At 41.2% G+C, this 24939-nt stretch overlaps 1 long non-coding RNA gene and 1 pseudogene across 1 annotated transcript; one reads left to right on the top strand and one right to left on the bottom strand.

Annotated features, from left to right (window-relative positions):
* Positions 1-9245: 9245 nt before the first annotated feature.
* On the top strand, positions 9246-10914 carry LOC124352571. The gene is made up of 3 exons (XR_006921499.1): positions 9246-9369; positions 9433-9608; positions 9674-10914. It is a non-coding gene; the product is annotated as an uncharacterized LOC124352571 (long non-coding RNA).
* Positions 10915-21820: 10906 nt separating this feature from the next.
* On the bottom strand, positions 21821-23574 carry LOC124311914 (annotated as a pseudogene).
* Positions 23575-24939: the final 1365 nt, after the last annotated feature.

Here is a 24939-nt window from a genome sequence, read left to right as displayed (position 1 = left end):
ACCTGGCAAACTTTCTTACACTTACACGTTTTTAAATTTTTTTTCTATTATTTCATCCCAACTCCTTTAGTTTAATTCTCTCCAATCACTTGGCGCAACTTAAAAAAAATCACTCGAAAAAACCCTTCATTATATGGTTTCTCTCAACTTATGCACCTAACACAAGAATCCCTTGAAAATACTTTCTATTAAAAACCCCTTGTAATGAATTCTTTATCTCTCCGTACTAACACTCAACACAAATTCTATCAAAATAAATTTTCCAAGCACGAATATCTGACACAATTGGGGCTATTTCTCTTAGTAGAAGCTCTCCCCCTTGCACAATTTTCTCATAATCTTAATAAACATTTTTCCTTTGCTATCATATCTCTTCAAAAAAAAACTTTCCTCCAAAGGGAATCTTACTTATTGACACAGTTTTCTATTAATCAATGCTTGGTTTTATTCCCCACAATCACTTGGCACATTTTTCTTCACCTGTCACCAACTCGATCAGTATGAATTTCTTTTTCTCCACCACCTGATACTAACCTCTCTTTGAAAATTCTTACCAATCACTTGGCACAAACTTGTTCTCGTATATTAATAAAATCTATTTTCCAATCATCCGACACAAATCATTCAAAAATGGCCCTCCCCAACAGAAGCACCTGACGCAAAAAATTCCCTATAAACTCTTCTCATAACAAGCACCTACCACATTTCCAATAAAATCTTTTCTCTCCAAACAAACACCTGGCACAATTTTCTCGTAATCTAAATAAACATTCCTCCTTAGCCATCAGCAATAGCCCCATAAAAACCCACTTATATCTTTCTTCACTCTTCCATAGTTCAGCCACTCTTTACTTCTATTCTCTCATGAATCAAAACCGACTATCGACACCCCCATCCACCACTTTTTCACTTACACCCCTTAAAAAATTAACACATAACACGCTTCTTTCCTCCTTCTCTCTTCTTCGACCAAACCAACCTAAACTCATTTTTTATTATTTTTATTCAATAACAACTAAATTCCTTCGTTATCAGGTAATCTTTTAATTTTTATTTCCCCTCGATAGTCATTGTAGTTTATTTTTTATTCATTTTTTTGTAAACGTCCCTACCGTGTTTTAAAAAAATGTTGCCATTTCCTGTCCCAAGGAAAGAAGGGAAAGAAGGGATGTGTGACGTTCAGGCCAGTGACGTTCAGGCCAGCGACGTTCAGGCCAGTCCCCGGCCACTGGCCTGAACGAGAGACATTCAGGCAAGTGCCAAGGGACTTTCAGGCCAGTATTAAGGTATAGCCACCCCACTGCCATATTAACTCTAGCCTTAAATGAATCACCCTCTCTCACAAAAGAAAAAAGGCAGCGAATTTATTGAAATAGTCTGTGTCCTGTGATTTTAAATTTTAGTTGGGTAGCAAGTTAGGAAAGCGTCGGATATCTATAAGGGATAACTAAAAAAAAACTTAAACCTTTTTGCTTGGTTTGAGGGGGAATTCGAATCACGATGAAGGGGGAAATTATATCACATACATTTTATCATTACTTTTTAAACCATTACCTCCATTACCATAAAATACTTGAACTTAACATACACACTACGGTTCTGTAATGTAAATCTTTATCTGACGGATTTTTGTAATCCTCGTCAAATTTAAGTTCGATTTCGCATATTGTCGGTGAGAAATTTTAACTCTGGAACTCTTTCAGAGATAAGGACTTAAGATGTCGTCTCAGATAAAATTTAAAAGCTTCATGTGCAAAATTTTTTTTAATCATTTTTTTTCTATCGATTTTCTTTTGTTTTTGGTAATTGCTTCTCAAAATTGTTTGGTTGGGAATTGTAAAGAAAAACTTCCCTAAATGCTGAAACTGACTTAAACTGCCTTGGCAGAAAAAAAAAATACCCCTTCCCAACTTCTAAAAATATTTATAAAAATGCCAAAACAGGGTGTGTAGAGACTCAAGACTTTGAAAATGAAAATCTACCTACTGCCGCCACTGGCCTGAAAGGATTTGGACATTCAGGCCACTGGTCTGAACGTCGCTGGTCTGATCGCCAACAAAACGATATTATGTACCAATGATACTGTATTAACTGTTATGGGTGTCCCAGACACATACGTCCAGTTAGTTCACCCGAAAGTACGCGGAAAAAGAGCAACCCCAGACAACATCCCTGGTTTTTAAGCGGTATAAAAACCGTCCCTTCCGTACCGTACAAACAATCCGGAAAAAGGACGGTTTTTATCCGTCTAATTGAAACGCTTAAAAACTAAAGGGTTCCGTCTGACGCCCCTATTTTGCCGGAAAAAAGGACGGAAAAAAGACGGCTTTTGTCCTTCCAATTCGTGTGGTCCCAAATTGGTTTTTTTAGGGGCACAAATATAAAATTCCGTTTGGCCCAAAGCAGTCTAAAACTTGTCTCGTTTCTGTGTTTTGGGTTAGTGAACAATGACACAAAGACACGAAATGCGCGAAAATTCTAAGTTCAAATGCAATCTTAAGAATTACATTTTCAAACTTCTGCTAATTCATAACGTGAGTTGGGTGAATGGTTAGAGTGTCGGACTAGTAAATCGATTATGAGAAAGTGTTGCGATCAAATCGCAGAGCGAAGAGAACTTTTATATTTGAAATTCGGCTTCAGACAGTACGATTAAAGTGATTTAACCATAAATTTATTTTTTAATAATAAAAAAAGAAATTTTAGCATGTTTTAGGCTAAATTTAAACAAAAATTTGATTAATTTAAAAAAACCACAAATAAACCCAAAAACAACGGATTAAAATCCGGCATTGGCCCAACATAAAACCCGAAAAAGCGGACACATTCCCTTGTTTGCGCCTGATTTCATCCCATAAAACCTCGTCTTTAAAACGGTATGCGCGGTCCCAATACGTTGGAGAAAAGACGGCTAAAAGACGGAAGGGTGCTGTCTGGGACGAATGACGTACCAACTGGAATCATTCGACTCGCCAATCACACCAAATATTGCTTGACCTATACCAAATTGGATATCTACATTAATGTAAACATTCTCTCCTGCGCTACTGACGACAACATAGAAACTTCAGACGAATACATTTCAACAATCGAGCGAGGTCAAAATTTCCAATTCCTGGAATCCGGTTTAATCATTCTAACCGGACACAATTCTTTCGAAAACGAAAGAAGAATACTGTCTTTCAGTTACCGATACCAAGGTACTTTCTCTTAAATTGTGTAAATCGATAACCGCTCGCAACAAATTTCCACAACAGAAATTCGCCTATTACAATGGACAACTTACGATTCATGGAACAACTGAGTGCGTGACCCCGGACAAATTATTGACTTGCAGCAACTCAATTAACCAAACAGCGAAATGGGAATATGACTCATCACTACTATCAATGTCATGGAACAGACAATGCATTGCCTTAATTCCCATCACTATCATCCCCAACCTTACATTTACCACCTGCAATATCTCTGATCCACTTCAGCAATGGAAATTTCAACATTCTCTTGCTGAACTAAACCCCATGCCATTACAAACCATCCCGGCGTGGAAAGATCTACAAAAGAAACGTAATCGCAGATCACGAGATAGAAATTGCCAAATTGGCCAAATTTTGCATCATCTTCAACCGGCAGGCCTACTTCAACCACACCCAAATTACCCGTAACCCTCCAAAACCGGTCTCAACATCTACAGCAAGTCAACCCTCATCTCCTTCAAACCAAAATACCACAAACCAAAATACAACAAAAAATATATCAGACAGCGATCGCCAGATCCTTGATATTGAAAACCGATAGTTCATTGAAGCCCAAGCGGCAAAACATGAATCAGTACTAGCAAACGAAATCAGAAATTTATACTGCAAAATCACTGCCATCCAACGAAATCAAGCAGTGATCATGGCCCAGTCAAACAGCATATTAACTGGAAAAGCATTGAACTTGGAAAAATGCAGCAGAGGCATCACCCTTGTTTTACAACAATGCGCCGTTGTACCTATCCAACTGTCAGCAAAGCTGATATCTTGCGGCTATCAACCATTTTTTCAAGCCATATCAGCAAATTATACAATAGGTAAAGATGGATGGTCACTCCACCCATTCCAAGATTGCTTTTGGACATCGCCTTACGTCTCCCTAAACGACAAAACATACCAACGGGTAAATTCCGTCCATCTAACCAAGCTTCATCTCGTCAAGAAATTCGACGATATTCCACTAAAATCTTATAACTATTTACCTAATCACCACTCAATATACGAATCTAACACAATAGAACAAATGAATGTTCTATCTGAACTAATCAGTCGGATACAACTATCCAGCAGCAACTCCCTCTCTTCTCTTGTTCTGGACACTAAATCCCAATCCAATTTTGGAGACATGTCCAGCTGGATCTACATTTTCAAATATGGCCTGTTAGGCCTCCTTGCATGTATTATTCTTTTTACTACCATATATCTAGCCATCGCCTGCATTCCGTGCCATCGCCTCCCAGCGATACTAACACGTAAACAAGTTACAGTGGATGACATTGAACTAACAGCCCCTTTGAATCCTCGACTAACGATTGCAAAGCAACACAACCACAATCACACCATCATCGACCCAATAAAAGGTCTCTGTTGGAACGACGGCTGTGTAATTGTCCCTCCATCAGCCCCAGCTCTTTAAGTAAAAAAATAAAAAAAAATAAAAAAGTTAAAGTAAAAATAAAAGTAAAATTAAAAGTAAAAAAAAAAAAAATTTCCTGATAAAATAACAATAGTAATAACAACAAAAATAAAATGTATATGCCTTTATTTTCCCTTTTTCACTAAATCTTTTTACATCTATGCATTACTAACAACTTGTTAATTGAGCAACTGATAATCTGCAACAAGTATTCCACCAGCCCCGACTTCCGAGCTGATGGTTATTTTGCCTTTCCGGCAATGCCATAAGAGCACAACGACGCGCCCATCTCCAATCGTCGTCCGTCAGTTCATCGGGATCCTCCACCACATCATCGGATGGATCGTAGTGCTGGATAGCACCAAAACGACGTCATACAGCTTGCCTAAACTGCCGCTTTCCACACCGACGACGATCGTTCACAGCACGCACTTCAGGAAGCCGCGCCCCGAGCAGCCCCTCCGGATAAAATACATCAACACCAGACTCCATCTACCACAAAATCCGAGATTGTATAACAGTATAGTTGTCACGATACTTTCTTAAACCCTTCTGCCCCCTTTAAATGAAAAACAATGATTTAAACTTTATACATGTAATCGTTTGATTGTACTAACCCTAAGCGTGTTTCCTTATTAGTCTCCGCTGTCCATCCCAGATAGACACCATCCCATTTAATTAACAAATGTTCTGTCTGGTCGTAGTAACCATCTTTAAATAGAAAATAAGCTTCGGCCCCCAAAGGGAGCCAAATACTTTTCTTTGAACACTCTTCAACACATTTCAGACCCCGTTCTACTCCTTGGGGGTTCACATTGATCAAAATACGATCAATAACGAGCGGAAGCAATGCATACCTGCGACCGGCCATAGTGACAAACCGTAGAAAACTAACTATATACCCTACTTTTTCAAAAAAGGGAGGAAGTGACATTGCCTCCGACCTACAGTAACCTTTTCATTCACGACCTTCGGTGACAGTCACTGGCCAAATCAAAAACCAAATAAAAAAAAGAGAAATCTTTCCTTTCCACTAACATATTCATTTCCTTCAAAAAAGGGAGGAATGTAACGGTTCCTTAACCGTGCACATAGCAACAGCCGAGACACTCTCCTTATTAGGCGGTAGCTGGCAAGTTACACGCCAGATGCACGTGAACGATCCTTTCTGGATCGTCTGGAAACTGACCTACAGTCTGTGCCCACAAGGCACAGCCACGTCAGCATCCTCACTAGTATTTAAGCAGAGTCTACCTGAGACTCCGCAGGACTGTGTGCATAACTGTTACTGTATGTAACATGTACATCTGTGTTTCATAACAAATACAAGTTGTCTCCCATACTTTGAGTTCGTGCATTTACTCATTGTAACTAACTGTTACAACTCTAACGTTAAGATAGCGCGTCAGTTACATTTGTAACAAAAATGAAAGATGAAAATGAAAATTCAGAGTTGAACGATACAAATGCCCTCGTTGGTGCAGTTCGTGGTGCCGAAAATGAATTACAGAACTGTAAAAACTTTTTTCTAAAATAGTTAACAATCATGCTCGTTAACTAACTGCAATTTTTAAATGTTACAGGTGAAAGTTCTGAGGGTAATTCAGTAAGCGAAGCTAGTTGCTCTCAGCTGAATCAAACCCCAAACGTTGGCGACATACATTCAATTTTTGAAGATTTCACAGATATAGGTGAAAAATACAAAGGCATAATTCAGGAAGACCTAGAGCCTTCCCTGGAAAATGCTATTCGCTTGAACAGAGCTCACCAAGCAGCGTTAAAGGGCATTACTCAGAAGTCAAAAGTTCTCTCTGACACCAAGCTTAATTAGTCAAATATCTTACGCAAAGAGATTGAAGTTTTGAAAGCTGAAGAAAAAGCGGCATTAGATGAAAAGAAAGAGCTAATTACATTCTCTTATTTTGGAATTCCATATTTCAAAGATGCAGCATATAACACTCCACTCTTGAACGATGACGCATTGAAAGCTAAAGAACTTGGATTTCGAAATATCAGTCTTCTAATGAACAACAACCCCAGTAAGTTGATGTAAATTTCTTCTACGAATGAGAAACATTTGACAATAACTTGATTTTGTCCACAGTCTCAAAGTTAGATGAGCGATTGATTTGTCAAGGCTTAAAAGAACAAGGTATCAATATGGAGTCTACTTCTCTATTGTGTAATGTGAAAGACAAACTAGAGAAGCAGCCTGTGGACTCCACTACTGAAGAGAGAAAGAAGGAATTCCAAAGTAAGAAGATTTCTATTCAGAATAAAATTTCTTTCGTCCATTTGCTTAATGAGCAAATTCTCTTTCATGTGCCCACATCAGCCATTGATTGGGAAAAGATCTCTGTTCTCAAGGTATGGTTTGAAAATTTGTTCAATTACATTCCTTGGTTTTTAACTGTTAGAGTTAACTTACCACAGTTTAAAAGAACACGAACTCCTGATCAGTTGAGACTACACTGGGAGCAGTAGGCTATCTACGTCCCGGAGTCAATAACTCCCCATGGACAAAAAAGGAAGACACAGTCTTACAAGTAAATGCTTAGTAGTTATTTTAATTTGGCTGTGAGTTAACAAAAATAAAATTTTTAATCAAGGATTTGGTAAGCAAATACGATAAGGGAGTAGATTGGCAAGAAGTTGCATTAAATATGCAAAACGGACGAACAACATTTTCTTGTTTCCGGCGCTTTCAACAGAAGAACGTCGAGGGCCAACAATTAAAATGGACTGATCAAGAAAACAAACTATTAATCAGCCTGGTTGACAGTTGCAAAACCCCAAACATAAACGATATACAATGGGAGGAGATTAGAAAGAATTTTCCTGGCAGAACAAAACGCCAGGTTTGCGGGTACGTGTGGCTTTTCTATCTTTTCGCGTAATGCCCATGATTATTTATCGTGAACATTTTTTGTAGGCAAGCACCACAGAAATTTGATGAACTCGGATCGCAGCATTTTTTTGGCTCATGAGGATTATGCTAAACTGGAAGGCTTACTTACGCAATTTGTAAATTCCAATGATAACATTGCTGATCTAAATGTAAGTTAAAAGCGCAACTTACTGCTTGACCACATCCTGTAATCTCTTTTCGTAGGATCAAAGCATGTTAAAAGAAACATCGGAGGCGGCTGCTGGTCCAAATAAAGCAATAGTGTCTGTAGCTGCCACGCCACCTTCAAATAAATTCAAGAAAAATTCTGAAATTCTGACAGATTTTTAAAAATTGACAGGATTTACTCCTAATTTAAAAAAAAACTGAACAGATGTTTGTTTTGAGTTTTCTGTATCGAAAATTTCCTTTGAATTGATCTCGAAATGTTTGTGTTTATGAAAGGACACCGGTGTTCTTATGTCTGATGTTAGCAGCTAAAGCTTGTGCAGAGGTTGTCCGCACTTTTTGCAAACGATTTGAAAAAATCAGCATAAGTCGTAAACTATGTCTAACAAGACCCTTCCAGGTTCGCCCTCGGGTATTATCGGTCATGATTTCACAAGACATCAACAGACTGTCAACAGACAACCTAATGGATTTTGTGGTTGTCCTAAGTCACAAAAAGCTAATGACTAAATCCGCATAAAAATAAATAAAATTTAGTATTACCAAATAAATTGAAACTTACCTATCCGCTGAGATAAATTACTGTAAGTTTACACAAAAATTTTGAAGAAAATTGATGCAGTTGTTTAGTTTTCTATAAATATATTCTGATTCTGAATAAGGGTTCTGGAAGCCTTGCTCAGAACACCGTACACTCCCCCACACCCCCCTCCTACACACAGTACACACACACCCGCATTTACTTTAATGCCTTCTGGTAGTACAAGTACTACCCTCAAGGATTAAATTCATAGTAATCCAGCCATGTTTGAAATGCCAAAAGATGGAGAAATACAAAGTCTCGAATCTAAATTCCCGTTATTTACAAAAAAAGGTTTGATTACAAATTAGGGTAAGCTGGTGAATAGCTGGTTGGAGCTATTAATGACTTTTCTCAAGACTGTAAAGAGATTCCCCCCACGTATAAATTTTCCTATCTTCTGTCAAGTTTTCTTGGCACCTTTCACAACAGTCCACCAAGTCACAAAAAGCTAATGACTAAATCCGCATAAAAATAAATAAAATTTAGTATTACCAAATAAATTGAAACTTACCTATCCGCTGAGATAAATTACTGTAAGTTTACACAAAAATTTTGAAGAAAATTGATGCAGTAGTTTAGTTTTCTATAAATATATTCTGATTCTGAATAAGGGTTCTGGAAGCCTTGCTCAGAACACCGTACACTCCCCCACACCCCCCTCCTACACACAGTACACACACACCCACATTTACTTTAATGCCTTCTGGTAGTACAAGTACTACCCTCAAGGATTAAATTCATAGTAATCCAGCCATGTTTGAAATGCCAAAAGATGGAGAAATACAAAGTCTTGAATCTAAATTCCCGTTATTTACAAAAAAAGGTTTGATTACAAAAAGGATAAGATATCGATTCTGAATGTATGGTTTGAAAATTAGTTTTTGAGTACATTCCTTGGCTTCTATTTATAAGTTTTTCCATACCACAGTTTGGAAGATCACGAACTCCAGATCAATTAAGACTTCACTACGAACAATATCTTCGCCCTGGGGTGAATATCAGCACGTGGACAAAAGCAGAAGATGATTTGCTAGAGGTAAATATTTAGTAGTCATCTTGATTTGGCTGTGAGATCAATAGAATGTAACTTTTAAAATAGGTATTGGTCAGCCAAAACGAGAAAGGGGTGGATTGGAAGCAAGTGGCAATTAATATGAATAGCGGAAGGACAACTTTCGATTGTTTCCGTCACTATCAACAAAAACATGTCGAACTCGAAGGGCGAATGATAAATCCTAAATCGCCGCTTATGAAAAAGAAGAAGAAAGCTCCCGGGTAATTAAAATACTTATTTTCTATGAATTTCAATCGATAAAATAATTTTTTTTCTCCCGAAATAGAGAGCCATCAACAAGTGCTGGTCCAAGTGAAGCTATTGAGCCGTTAGTTGCCATGCCCCCTTCAAAGAGATTCAAGATTTCGGAGTTTTGAGAGACGTTTAAAAATTGACAGGATTTTCACCAGCGTTCTAATGTCTGATGTTTGCAGCTTGTGCGGAGGTTGTCTGCACTTTTTGCTCCAACTCGTAAACTACATCGATTTAAAATTATATCAACCCAGCAATGTTTAAAATGCCAAACGATGCAGAAATATAAAATCTCTGGTCTTAATTCTTGTTATTTAAAAAAAAAAAGGTTTGATTACAAATTAGGGTAAGCTGGTGAATAGCTGGTTGGAGCTTTTAGTGACTTTTCTTAAGCCTGTAAAAAGATTCACCCCACATATAAATTTCTTATCTTCTGTCAAGTTTTCTTGGCACCTTTCACAACAGTCCACTACGATCAACCTTTTGAGAACAACTAGTACACCTTCATGATTTTCCCAAAGGTTGTACTCACCGCTGTATTTGACACATAAGGTTTCAATCTTCACATTATCCCCCAGTGACCACTAAGTTGATGACATTATCCAAAGTACAGAAGTACTTGATAATAAAAAATATATATATATTCAAGTTTTAATTTGACAGATGGTTTAAGTTTTTTACTGTGTATATTCTGGCTACTTGGTTTGACTTCTTCTTTTCTTAAAATAGATCAGCGTTGAACACTTTAGTGGATTTTTAATTTATTGGGTATTGAGTTAAATATTTCTAAGTATCACATACACATGGGATCTAGTACATACATTATCTGTCCATCTGAATGATGTGACTGGGATGTGACAAGGGATTCATAAAGATTATGGTGGCAGGACTCACGAGCGCAATTCTGAGTTAGGTGGCCACTCTGTTTCCAAAATTAACTTGAACAGAATCAACCTTATTTTTTATGGCTTCTTTGAATTCCCTAGAAATAGTTTGAAAATGTACTCAAATACAAACAAATGATTGAGATTGTTGTAGACGTACTTGACACCACTTAAACTGTGACTAATTGTTATTGCAACTCTGCTAAAAATCTTAATTTTGTAATTTCCTGTCCTGGTTGAAGTCCGTTTTAGGCTGCTGTTGTTTAATTTTGTTCATTTGCAACATTCATTCTTCCATTTTCATTCGTCGTCGTTTCATTAGTCCATAACATTCATTCGTCGTTGTTAAAAGACATACTTGTCACTACTTTGAACTGTGACCAACTGTTGTTGTAGCTCTAGATTCATTGCCATCCTATCCCGATTGAAGTCCGATACAGTGGCGGTCCAGTCATCGGGCCACCTGGTGCAGTGGCCCCATGAGCAGGTGGCTCTATAACCGAGCACCCGATCACAGAGCCACCACGGGGCGAAAGAGGGAAATACATACAATTTACGGTCCCCTATACTATATATGGATGGCCGTTAAATACTGAAGTAAATTGCCGATAACGAGTATTTAATCAATATATTTTGGTAGTCTCTTCTTAAAAATTAAAAGAGAAATCATCTGAGACGGGGAGAGAAAATGACGGGAGCCGTGAACCGACCAGGCATCTATAGCTCTGACTCCGATGTTGGAGCACTCCGGAGTCTTTTTGAGGCGTTGAGGACTTGAGAGTAGATGCACCATGATAGATGATGGCGCCACCATCTACTCCATTACTCTGGTTGAGGAGTGAAACACTGAAATGCATATTTGATAGAAATTAGAATACCATACTAATTCTAGGCCTCCAAATCATGGAATGCGATCATTTATAAAAAACCCTTGTACATAAATATGTAGACATATTTATGTCAACAAGTCATACATATAAGGTTGTAAGGAATACGCGTTTCTTGCCGTGGAGATTGGAACAGGAGCAATTTACAATTCGGTGAAATTAGAAGGCTCATTCACATACCGCCAGCAACGAGCTGCTGCTAAGGTCGAAGTTCCAAGTTTCGCGTCTCACACATTTTCCAAGTCCATTAAATTTTTGATTAACACGCCCCAAAAAACATTTTTTTTTAAATTAATTATTATACATTCTTCCAATCAACACTTGGTTGATTCTTTTTTTCGATTTCAAATGTTTGTTCTTTTACTTTTTCCATGAATCTCCTTCCATTGTTTTCTTTTTTTTAAGGTTTGATCCCCCAAAGTCAAAATAGGTGTCTTTTAATTGTTTCGTCTGTATTATTTCTCCAAAAATTTCAAATCCTGGAATAAGAAGAATGAAAAAACAATTAAATAAAGTCGTTGAGCCTTTTCCCAGCTTTAAGAAACAAATCAAAGTTTTTTAATCAAAAGGATCTGTAGTGGCTGCAAGAGAAGGACAGTGAGAACCCAAAGGGCTGCCAAAAAGCTGTATGCGTTTGATTTACGATAACAGACAAACAAGCGATCACTGTGCCCTCCAACTATTGGCATCGACGAGCATCGTTTTTGAGCATTCTCTCAGCAGGTACAGGCCGCGATCTTATAGTCTTTAAATTCTTGGTCGTATAATAGTATAATTAAGCCATGAAATAAACGCAGCAATTCCATTTTTAATAATTGTGAAATACAATGAAGCCATATGTCCACTGCATACAAATGTGAATAGAAAAAGTTGTTTTTTTCATTTGCAAGGATTTGAACTATATGCTTTGGTATATTGGATAGCTTGACTGGGTTTAAGAATATCGCGTTTGATTCAACATCAAAATATAAAAATTAAAAGACAACTGAGCAGATAAACCTTTTTTTTTATTTAATTTTTTTTCCTACCTACAAACAAACTCTATTTTCATCATGAGAAATGCGGCACATGCGGTGATTTAATACGTTTATTACGTACCATTCATGGTATTATGAGTGGCGTGTGTGGATCGGTGGGCTAAGGCGAAGTCCTGTAGTTAAAATCTCCAACTTGATATCTAATTGGTGCCGTGCCAAGCCTAGTGCGACGTAATAGAATAACGTTCTTATAGATGACCGGAAGGAGCTTAATTAACATGGATGGCACATTAGGATGAGCAAAACGCCGCTAAATTCGGCCATTTAAAGAAAACATTGATTTCTCTAAAAAAAATTTAAATGAAACTAAATTTAAATTTATAGATTACATCATAGTTTTCCGTCGAATTCAAGATTTTATACTTCCATATTGGAACTTCAAAGTTTTAAAGTTCAAAGTTCTTCCATCGTTTACCCAATTAATGTCTACATCCAATTTGTAACCTATCGCAGCAAAGTTGAAATTCTCCACGCTGTCGACCGATTATGCGAACTAATTTTACCCGCGAGTAAATTCCAAAACGGATCAAACTGTTTATCTTATTCGACATTGATTAATTGGAAATTACCAGAGGGATCGCTCTGCGATCCCGATAGGTAATTATAATTATACTAGAATAAACGAAGTGAGACCCTAAGGGTGTAGACGAATTATATTTTAAGCTCTTCAAAGACAAATACTTAGGTTACCTCACCCCTTGCAACGCCCCTCTCTCATCAGACTTTTTTCTCAGGACCGACTTGGCGATTGCAATAACACCGGGGTGAATAACCAATTTGGAAAAAAAACATCATCATTTTTTCTCATGAACAATGTGGGTCAAACATAATAAATGGCAAATTTTCTGTTTCGAAAAGGGAAATAAAATATAAACTGAACCAAAATAAAGTGTTGTTTGGGCAAAAAAACCGGTGATACCGGGCAAAAAAAAGCTCCAAACTAGTTCAAAGGGAAAGAACATTTGACTGCTTGGTAGGGTAACAGAGAATTGTGGTTGGCATCACTCTTGCTTGTCGTTCGCACCACGCCTGGATGAAATAAAATTAAAAAAGAAAAAATATATGAACTGACATGAAATCACAAGCGCGACCCAAGAATAACGAAGTAGGGCGGAGTGGGGGGGGGGGGGGGGGGAAATAAAGACCCTTAGGGTCTCACTTCGTTCATTCTAGTATAATTATAATTACCTGTATTACCGGTAATTTCCAATTATACTGACGAAAGTGACTACTTTCGACCCTAAGGGTGATTTTAAAGTTGGTCGCGCGAACCCTCCGCACCCGAATTGAATATTGCTGGTGTCATCGGCGCTATCGCATCTCTCTGGTAAAATCTACCGAATGTAGACGCGCTACTCCAATGCCCCGCTTTAAGAATACGATCGACTGACATGCCGGAAGCCAGTGCCTTAGAGGCCGCCGCTCCTCTTGTGGAGTGAGCTTTGAACAGGGACGTATCAATTCCGGATGAGGCTAGGGCTGAACGTATCCATCCGCTTATGGTGTTCGCCGTAACGTTCCCATGCGGTGAAATAAATGAAATGAAAAGCGAATTAATATTTGTATCGTTGCGATGGGTTGACGTCCTGTCGACGTATACCCTGATCGCTTCGACTGGACAACACGCCGAATCCGGAAGACCCGGAATAACGATTGATTGTAGCGGCCCATTGTGCTGCACCTTTCTGGGTTTCAAAAGAGTAAACGTAACCCCGCTATTTGAAAAGATTATTGACGACAGATTAATGGAGGCCAGTTCCGAAACTCTCAGCAAAGAAGCCAGAGCCAACAACATGACAGTTTTTCGCGTTAACACCGAGATTGCGAGACTGCGATTTTCGCCGAGTGCCGATAAATAATTAATGACTGCGTTAGGGTCCCATGTACAGTCATATCTTGGTTTTGGGGGGTTAAGGTTGTAGCACCCGTCCAGGAGATTCTTCACTAGCGGGTGAATCCCCACCGGATTGCCGTTAAAAGGCGGGAGTGTTTTGGAGAGCATCGACCGATTGATATTAATAGTGCTATAAGCTTTGCCTGATTGGTACAAGTGCGCTAAAAACTCCAACACTGAGTTTAAAGATACCGACAAGGGATTTTCACCCCGTTGAAAACACCAATGACTCCAGCCCCTTCAGGCTGACTCGTATGTTGAAAGTGTTGAAGTTCGGTTGCTGGCCACAAGAAGCTTGACCAATGGTTCCGAAAACCCCTTCCGGCGGAACTGTCTCCGGATAACATCCAAACGGCTAATTGTAAGGCCCCGGTTTTCAGTAGAGGGTGTGGCTCGCCTTTGGGTGACACCAACAAGGTCGAGGACGGATGTAGGAGGAGAGGAACGTCGCATGTGAGTTCCAGCAGAATTGGAAACCAAGGCTGCGTCGGCCATACTGGACAAACCATAACGGTGTTAGCTAATTCCCTCCCAATTTTCTCGAGGCATTTTGGGATTACATTAAATGGAGGAAACGCGTAGCCCATAAAATCCCCCCAATTGACTGAAAAGGCGTTGACGGCCGTCGACCCAGGTTGTGGCCGCCATGAAACAAATTTTGGAAGCTGGGCATTCCAGAGAGAGCTAAACAGGTCGATCTCGGTGTGCCAAATGTCCCGAATTTTCCCAAACACCACCTGATCTAACTTCCAGTCGCTCGAATCGGTGTCGGATCGTGACTCTTTATCCGCTTCGATGTTAAGCTCACCCGCCAAATAAACCGCTATGATTGTGAGTTGTCGCTGCTCACAAAAATCTGCCAGTGTTTTGGCTATGTTAGTCAGCCCCGCCGACTTCGTGCCCCCTCCCTTATTAATATAGCATACCGTTGTGGAATTATCCAAGTACATTTTGACAGAAAGCCCCCGTGAATCTTTAACAAACGATTGCAGGGCATACAGGGCGCCGAGGAGTTCGAGGCTGTTAATGTGCATTAAAGTCTGATCTCCCGTCCATGGTCACCGCGTCGTAACTCCGTTGCAAATGGCCCCCCAGCCCGTCATCGAAGCATCCGAATAAATTTCTAAATCCGGAATCTTCGGAAATAATTCCTTTCCGTTGACTTTCTCTAGATTAGCCACCCACCATTCCAAATCCAATCTAGATTCAGGGGAGAGGCAACACCGTACATTGAGGTTCCCGAGCGCTTTTTGCGATTCAACTATATAAAATCGCTGCATACTTCTGTAGTGCGATTGGGCGAAGGGAATAGTAGGGATGGCCCACGTGAAGTTCCCTAAAATTGACGCCACGTCGCGCAAAATAACCTGCCCGCTAGACAGAGCTTTTTCACACATTCTTTTGACATCCTGAACCTTTGAGGCCGGAAGGCGAACGATAGTTCGACGGAATTTATAACCATCCCCAAATAGTCCATAATTTTGGATGGCTCCAAAACGGACTTTTCCCAATTAATCAAGAAACCCAACTCCTGTTATAAATCCAAGGCAATCTGGAGGTCAGCTAGCGCACCCTCCCTTGTTTCGTTCAAAATTAGGAAATCGTCAAGGTAGACGACCAAGCGTACGCCCCTTTTTCTTAAAAAGGCAACCACCACCCGTAACAACTTAGTAAAAATGCGCGGCGCAGGGGAGAGACCAAATGCCATACAAGTGAACTGGTAAATCCGCCCCCTCCATGCAAAATGGAGATATTTTTGTTGCGAACAATGTACCGGGACCGTCAGGTATGCGTCCTTAAGGTCAAGTTTGACGAACCAGTCCCCTTCCCTTACCAAATATCGCACCGTCTTCAAGTTTTCCATTTAAAAATGTTCGTAAACAATGAACTTATTAAGTGGTTTAAGATTTACTATCGGTCTAAATCCATTCCCTTTTTTCGGAATACAAAAGAAGGAACAAACGAACCCCTTCGACCCATCAATCACTTCCATAATGGCTTCTTTTTTTAAAAGACTAGTAACCTCGGAATCGCAAACTGTCTGCATTTCAACTGACATTGCGACTTCGTAAGGCTGTGATTGCTGGGTCGGTCGTGACGAGAAATTAATGACTAATCCCTCTGACACCGTTCTCAAAACCCAGGGATCCTCCGATACCATAACCCAATTCTTTGCAAAATCCCGCAGTCTAGCGCCAACTTTGACATTCTCTGCATTACATAAGGAGGATACAGAGAGAGAAAGGGGAGATAACTCGTACCTTCTGCTTGCCCCACCGCGACTGCGGGGTCCCCGATGATCCGACAAGGCTCTCCGGCCACGTCCTCTGCCACGCTCGCCCGGTTGATACTCGAAAAATTGGGGCTGACGGGCGGGCGGCTCTGACTGCCCCCGTCTGGTTGAACGGAACGGATTCCTCCTCCCGCGGGTCGCGGCTGCTACCGCTAAATCCCGCTTCGCCAACGTCTCGTCCTGGTTCGCTTCTTTCAGCATAAGCCCCAGGAAATTCCCGGTAAACAGGAGCTCGCGGGCCTCCTTCCCGGTTGTGAAGACGCTATCGTCTTTAAGCAAGTAATCGACTCTGGGATCAGTTACGCTGATAACTGCTTCCCGTCGCTTCTTGGAAACATGCGCATAAGCTCGGCCCCACTGTTGTAACACGGCTTTGATCGCTCGGCCCGCCAGGACCGCTTCCGGCGATTTTTCGACCACCTTCGCTATTCGCGAGTATAAATCGATTAGCGGGGGACCGATGTCCATGATTTTAAGTTGTGTCTTTACCAGCGCCTCTTCTCTCGCACTAACAATCTTGAAAAGGCCTTTCTCCCGTGCCCGCCGGCTCATAAAGCCGTCCAGTTTTGGTGGCATGAGTGAAAAACCCTGCTCTTCAAATGACAAGGGAAATTCTTTTGAGGTCTGCAATGACTGTTCCGTAGATACCCCGTTAACTAGTAAGGATGAAATTTCTTCACAAATCTCTTTTGACACTAAATGAGGGATATCGGTTGCGACTGACTCGACCTGCGTTTTGGAACCCAAACTTTGGCCGTCCGTTACTAACAAGGGAGTCGCTTGACTAGAAGTGCTTGGTACAGGCTCCTCAGCTCTCGAAGCTTTCGGATTAGACTTTTTCACCAATGCTTTACCTTTACTTGTCCCCGACGCTACCTGATCTGCACCCGGCGGGTTTTTTGGTAACCATTGGCGACCTGTCTCTACCTGTCCGTCCTCCTCTTCGTCCTCCCACTCGTCGTAGCACTCGTCTTCGTACTCGTTAAACGTTGGATAGGATCGAGGATCAGTTGTGGCGAAAAGGATCAGCGTGATCGGGATAAAACTGGACCTGCGGCCTACCACGTGCGTAATGATAAGGATCTGGAACGTCTGGTCTTCTCAAGGGGGATCTCTCTCGATACTGGTCGTAATCTTCGCCATAATGAGGATAAGGAAACTCTGGGTAGTCGTAATCGAAACGATAGTCAAAACGAGGATCAAGATTAGACATTATACCCCGGCCTACGTAAACCACAAGAGAGAAATCACACTGATCGAACTTAAACTTGAGGAAATAAGAAAACTGTGTCGTGAAAATGAACTTTTTGCGAAACTAGTTTCTACGACCTACTCTGTACAAGAGCTTAAAAAAGTCTGATGAGAGAGGGGCGTTGCAAGGGGCGAGGTAACCTAAGTATTTGTCTTTGAAGAGCTTAAAATATAATTCGTCTTCACCCTTAGGGTCGAAAGTAGTCACTTTCGTCAGTATAATCGGTAGGCTAGGCCTACTTTGTTTTTTTAAATGAATTCCGAGTATATTTGATAAGAGATTTAGTCGACGGGAACAAGATAATCGCCCGAATTCAGCAAAGACATCCGAAATTGCTGGTTGTTCTCCTAGACATGTGTCGCACCATTTCCCAGCAAGGGATAAACTCGCGAATTGCCGACGAGCTGTTACGACAGGTACGGCGAGATTCGCGTTTGGCGTTCCAATCTGGTGATAAAATAGTTTTGCATAGCTACGAGGTGAAACATATATTTTCTCTTTTTTACGCTTTTTTAACTTTCTGCTGCCTTTTATTTGAACTAGGCCTACTTTCACAATGTTTATGCAACAATTTTTCATTTGACAGATGGGCCACGAAGAAAATGGAATAGCCTATTTATGACGTATACCTGAAAAGAGCGCAATTGAGAATCGCAACATATTGGTTACTGATATGCTCGAACGTATTAAACAGAATTTTAAACGATTGAAGCTAAAAATCAAATGCCTATTACTTCCTCAAGATTAGCCGAACCCTTGTCGCTTATACGATCCGGTGGACGGCAGCGTCATAAGTACTATTTTTTTATTCTTTTACTTCAGTATTTATTAGTATTAAGCCACTTAGATATTTAGCCTTTAGATTGCTTAATTTCATTGCTCTTTTTATATTTAAAAAAGGTGATGGTAGCCTTTTAATGATTGCCAGATATGTTGGCTATTTCTTGGAAGGAGCTTCCACAAAAGAAAATCGCCACCATTCAAAAAAATGGCTGGGTAGGCCTATATAATCCACATCTACATCCAATCCGGAATGATGGATGACTGCTTCAGTAGCCCCTAAGGGTTTAAAAATTGAACTAACGACTTTTACGACAAAATCACATTCAACCATCCATTCATCCTCCTCTCTGGAACTGCTGGTAGTGAAGCACCAGATGGATTGGAAAAAGTGCACAATCACGTTACACAAGCTGCAAGCGCTGATGGAAGATGCCAGTTTCCCAATGAAAGAATTCTAGTCCATCTCGGACAACCTCTCATTGCCGTGGCTCGTCTATCCGCCAACTATTTCTAATTGTTACAGACTTTTTTGTTATTTAGAATAGTTCTGTTTATTTTTTCGTTTACACAATTGATTTACTTTTTAGGACCAATACATGTATACAGACTGTGCGCAAAGGAGGGACGCTTTAACCTACATTACTGCCCGACTTACCAAAGGTATTATTTTTTTCCTCCATCAGTCATTTCGACTTGTCGCGGATTTCCCAGCGGACTTGATTGTTTGTATTTCGTGGTGCGTTGACGTCAAATGATGTTCTTTTCGGGGGAGGGCGATGGTTTTTTTATGTTTTTCTTTGCGTGACAATTTGCCATTAGTCAATCGAGTGGCATCCAATGGTTGTTGTTGTTGTTTGACGCATAGCGTGGTCGACGCCTCTGCAACAGCCCACTCATTTCCCGGTAGAGATCGTGGCAGCGGAACGAGGGGTGTGCGTGCGCCACGGCTTTATTTACACGCGCGAGGTATGTAATTCGAGGAAGTTGCGGCGGCCGGCAACTCTTCGGCTCCACTGTGATTGGGTAGGAATCTCGTCAGATAAGGAACCGCCACTGATGCCGCCGCCGCCTCGTGTTTTCTTCTTTTTTTTTTTAAATCTTTTTTAATAGCGTCGGCCTCTATCCGCCGTTACTGCGTCGTAACTGACTGCGTTTTATAGCCGCCCCGTGTAGGGCACACGATAATTACACATCAAAAGCTTTTTGACTTGATCTCTCGGCGATCGGATAGAGCCAATCGGTAAAGTTCCTTATGAGACTCGAAGAAAGATGAAATGAACGGACGCGCTGCTCGCTCGTTTAATTTTGAAAAGTCGACAGGCCGAAAAGTGTATTTCAGTTTTTGCAACCAGAGAGGAGAAAAAATATTGGAATTTACGATGCGTTCCTTATAGGGAATTGAGAGAATCAGACAAACGATAATGGACGAATTCAACAATAACCAAAATTTCTGGGTCTATTCCCCAGATGGGACCGCGCGATGAGAGAATAATACCTTTCGGCTCAATTTTGGCTCTACAGAAAAATGTATCGAATAGTTCAATTTTTTGAACGAGAAAACGGTGCTTAAATCTCGGGAAATGTTGCAGCAGATAAAATTACATTGCAGTAGATAGAGTCAAGAAAAAGATTCTAGCTATTTATTTTTGGTTTTATTTTGTCAAAATTTTAATTTCTCGCCCCCCCCCCCCCAATTTTTTCACATTTCTGAATTTCACATCCTCTTATATTTGATTACAGCGTCCAAATGGCGATAACACAATTAACACATGTCTGTTATATTCCTTTAAATAATAATGTATGCGACTCCGCTGAACCAACCAATTACGTTTGCTTGGATTAAGTTTCGAGGTTGTGTAGCTATAGATGGGATATAAAGCGACTCTTTCACGTTCAGAGATTAGCTACATTAAATCACGCGCATGAATGCACTTTTTCAGCTTTGCGCCGGCGATTGGCAGAAACGGATTATAATTAATTAAATTAATACAAATTGACCTTTTTGGGTGCAAGTCTGTCCTCCTTCAATTCGCCGAGTCCTTTTCTTTGTAAAAATCACGCAAGATAATCAGTACTTGGATTTCTAAAATTGGGGTTGGCAGGAGGCACTTCCGGTTCCGGATCTTGTTTAAGAGACCCACAATTCATGTAAGGGCACGCGTGCATTGCACACACACACACACACATCATAGGGGCTAACACATCATTTGCTTGATCCGCTTAAGCATTCCGAAATATAGTGGCAGCAGCCAGGATATTGCGCTTGGGGTTTTATTTTTTCTATCGGGACTCACGAAATTCCGCCCACTTCCTTTTTTATTTGGCGGCCGCGAAATCGAAGATGATGACGTCACATCAACATCCGAATTGTTTGTTTCTTATATTTCCCAATCCGGAATGGACCTTTGATCTTCTTTGACCATCGACGGAGCAAAAAAAAAAGAAAAATGTTCACGTGCCGGGAATTCCTTGTTCTTTTACTATTTTTTTGATTTGATGCTGCGCGGGAAAAAAGAAAAGAAAAAAAATCTCTTGATGACTTGACATTGGCGTCCGTCTTTCCATCCGGAAGAAGAAAAAAAAAGAGCCATCACGCGGGTATATGGAGAGACGTATATATATAAATACAAAGGATCCCAATATGAGAAGCCGGAGGGTAGAAATAAAAAAAAAAAAGATTTGAACGAAAATGAGAATCTCACGCAATTCGTCTGAATGGCGATCATTGTGTGTGCCTGGTCCCTGGATATGTGTGGGTGGGTAGGGTCTACCCCCGCATCGTCATTGTCTGGGAAACAATAGGGCGACTCCATATACCATACGACCAGATTCAAATTTCGCGCTCTCAATCGGAAACGAATTTCCACACAGCACAAAAGGTGTTGAGCCCCATTTCTTTTTTTTCTCCCCTCTCTCAGAATCCAGAAGGTCACAAAAAAATAATAAAAAAAAAAGACCAATCAAAATCTAATAAAAAAAAAAATTTTTTTTAAATGACTCCCGCGTGAGCGCTGCGCTGCACAACCGATCGATGAATGGGCGTTGCTCTTTTTATATAGCCACCCCAGCCAGTGGAATCGTCTCACATATCGGGTGCGGTGTCTTATGGTATCCGCGCGCGTCTTCATCTTTGCGATAGAGTCGAGACATCCGCACGTTGGTGGGGGACGACGTCGAGGTTCTCTTCCGCCGGCAGCAGCTCAGAACGAAAAATATCTGCGACGACGACGATATTCATATCGCTGTGCTCTGCTTGCGCTGCCGAGTTGATTGATGTAACAGCGCGCGTCTACTAATCAACTCGCGTCGCTCCTTTTTTTGGCTTGTCTTTTGTGTCTGCTGTGCTGGGCATCTGCGAGTTGTAGTGCGGATTAGATGTCAACAGTGCGGATGACATCGTTATTCTATCGCCATCATCCAAGCTGCGGGTGGATAGACAATTAGACATTGCTGAAATCTCATCAAGTCCAATCTAAAAGCCACGCCCTTCTATCTTCTACTTCTACTCAGACTGACGTCTAATTGGAATTACTTGACATAATCAGGTGGGTGAATACCTCTCTCCTTATATCCTGATTGCCGAGAGTAGTATGTATTATAGAGTGCTGGCCAATGCGCTGACCATATATGCCAGCGACGGGTGAAATTTATGTCAAACGAATAACGGACGGACGTCGGATTGTTCTTCTACTTCTTTCTCGCATTACAAACGTGCAAAATCAAAGCCGGGCTGGCATCGATCGACGTCGCCGCTGACACTACTCAACATCTCATGCGATAATGAACAAAAAAGGGGGGAAAACAATCGGGGGGAAATACAAATCCGCCGCCGCAGTGTAAAAGGCGGGTAAATGCGGAGCGCGGTGCTGGTGGTGGTCACTTCCGTCACGACCGGACTGCTCACGATCGCGTACTGCTGGCCGGGGAAGAGCGGGTTCAGTGGCGCTGCGATCGTCTGCGTCCCGTACTCGGTTTCCGTCACCACCGTCGTCCCTTTCATCCGCGTAATGGTGCTGTTAATCGTCGTCACTCCGTTCCAGATGGGCACCGTTTCCGTCCGGATGACGTCCTGCGTCCGCACCACTGGTTTGCTTGCGGTTATCACCTAAGATTGCCCACCGCCGTTGGCGCCTCCGTAGCCTGGCAGACCGGGATAGCCGGGGATAGCCGAACGGCAGGCCGACCGCTGCGTACGGATTCACGTAGGCGGAACAAGGACAGCATGGGCGTCTCTTGGCCGGCGGGGAATGGCTGTGGCACATTGATGGAGGGTTCCAGCTGCTGGAAGCTGTTGGGCAGAGGCGGAGTGCCGGCCCTGGTCGTCAACTCGCCAGCTGGATCAACCAAACTGGGCTCCAAATCAACTTGCGCCGACGGCCGGTCCACCGAGGACAGGCGAATTCCTGGCCGATGCTGGACAGATCCGAACGGATCCGAATCGGTTCGGATAGTCGTGCGGAGCCGGAACGCGCTTCTCGTTGCGATGGCCGTCGTCCTCCTTATCCGAGTAGGGCTACTCGTCGTTTTCGCTGAATTCCAGATCGCCGTGCAAGAGTCGAACGTTGTGCTCGGAGCCGGCCTCCTGCATATTGGTGCTGATGTCCGTTAGCTTCTTGCTGGGGATGAACTGGTAGAGATCTTCTGGCGGAACGGTTTTAACGGCCACAACGACTCGGGTGATGTAGTACGACTGAGTCAGCGTCACGCTTGATTGTGCCTCTCACGGATGGGAAAAAAGAGAACCGGTTGGATCAGAATTAATCTTTTTTTATTCCTAACGATTTTTCGGCTTCGATCCAACGCACTCATGATGAACTTTATTATTATGACGGTGCTATGTGTAGCAAGATTCTTTTTTTTTATTCCCAACTTATCAATCTTACCCGGAGCATCGACGATATCCATTACACCGCATCACACTTTCATGTGTGTACAAATATGCATAGAAGCGCAGAGTGTGGTTGTACCTGGGTTGAACAGCAGCTAATAGATAGTTCTCTCTCGGCTAGACCTTACATTCTTTTATATCCGACATGCATACTTCTTCTCTCTCTCTCTCTATTTGGCATTGACCGGCATCGACGTCCGCATGTATGAGCAAGTTCGGACCCACTTTATCATATCTCGTCCCTTTTTTTAGTCCGGAGAGGTTGGCCGTGCGCGTTACAACAACTATGGTTGAACGAAAATGGAACGCTAGAGCTGGAGGTGGGCGTGTTTGAAAGATATGTAGAGAAGGGGCAACAGGTTTTATAAAGACTCACAGAGAGAAAAGTTATCCGACTAAAAAGCCCCATTTTCAATTGGGCTGGCGTATACATCATGGCCCGGCGAAAGGCAAGGGCCCACGAAAGGGAATGAAATTGTTTTTTCTCCTTTCGCTTCAGCTTTCCGTCTCTCGACTCTTTGTATCAAAATCTCACCGAGAATCGACAGACGGAAAAATAGATCAACTAACCGCCTTGTCAGCATGTATAATTTAAAATCGTTCGGCGATAATGAAGAACGTGAGAAAAAGCTTATGAATTAAATGAATCTTCGGTTCTTAACCGATAGGTGGCTGCATGTCAGCTGAATGGGCCGGGACGCCGGGTAAATACAATCAAATAATTAATTAAAAAAGGTAAAATGTACGAAAGAATAGCTGTAATTAATTGTAGATGATTTATTTTTAAATTTAATGTGGCAAATGCCATTAATTTAAAAAAGAAACGTCGCAAAAGAATATCTGGCAATGTTGCTATGCAGACGACTATAGCAGAGCTCTGGCACCTCAGAAATTCCTAATTTCAAATTTCAAAAGGATTACAGGAACTAGCCGGAACTAGGAAGACTAGTCCTATTAGAAATGTAATTTAGATTTTGTAGGCCTTGGCTTCTTATCTTTTATTTACAATTAACATTTTACAATTAATTTTTTTTTTCTTAATTGCCAGCCCGCCAGGGCCAGGAGAAGCAACACTTTTTTTGGCAACGTTGTTTAAACCAATGGTTTTCTTAAAAGGGAAGCAAAATTTAAAATGTCATTCTTGTCTCATCTGCTGTATGGTACAGTAGGCCGTTCCTTCATCCTACAAAAACCTGATGTCATTCTCACGTGGCGATGTAAGTTGGCTAAATGTATTTTTAATGTTCATGTCGCTTTTCAATTGAAGTTTTGAATTGAACTAGTTGCAATTCCAGCAATGGATGCTCAATAATTTGTTGATTAAATTGGTCAAATGATTAATTTCATGGTTCCTGAGCTTAATTAGCGTGAAGAAAGAATTT

Source organism: Daphnia pulicaria, chromosome 8, assembly GCF_021234035.1.
Source record: "Daphnia pulicaria isolate SC F1-1A chromosome 8, SC_F0-13Bv2, whole genome shotgun sequence".
In the NCBI taxonomy this organism is placed as follows: Eukaryota; Metazoa; Arthropoda; class Branchiopoda; order Diplostraca; family Daphniidae; genus Daphnia; species Daphnia pulicaria.
The sequence above is the reverse complement of the archived record's forward strand: the minus strand, read 5'-3'. Positions and strand labels throughout refer to the sequence as shown.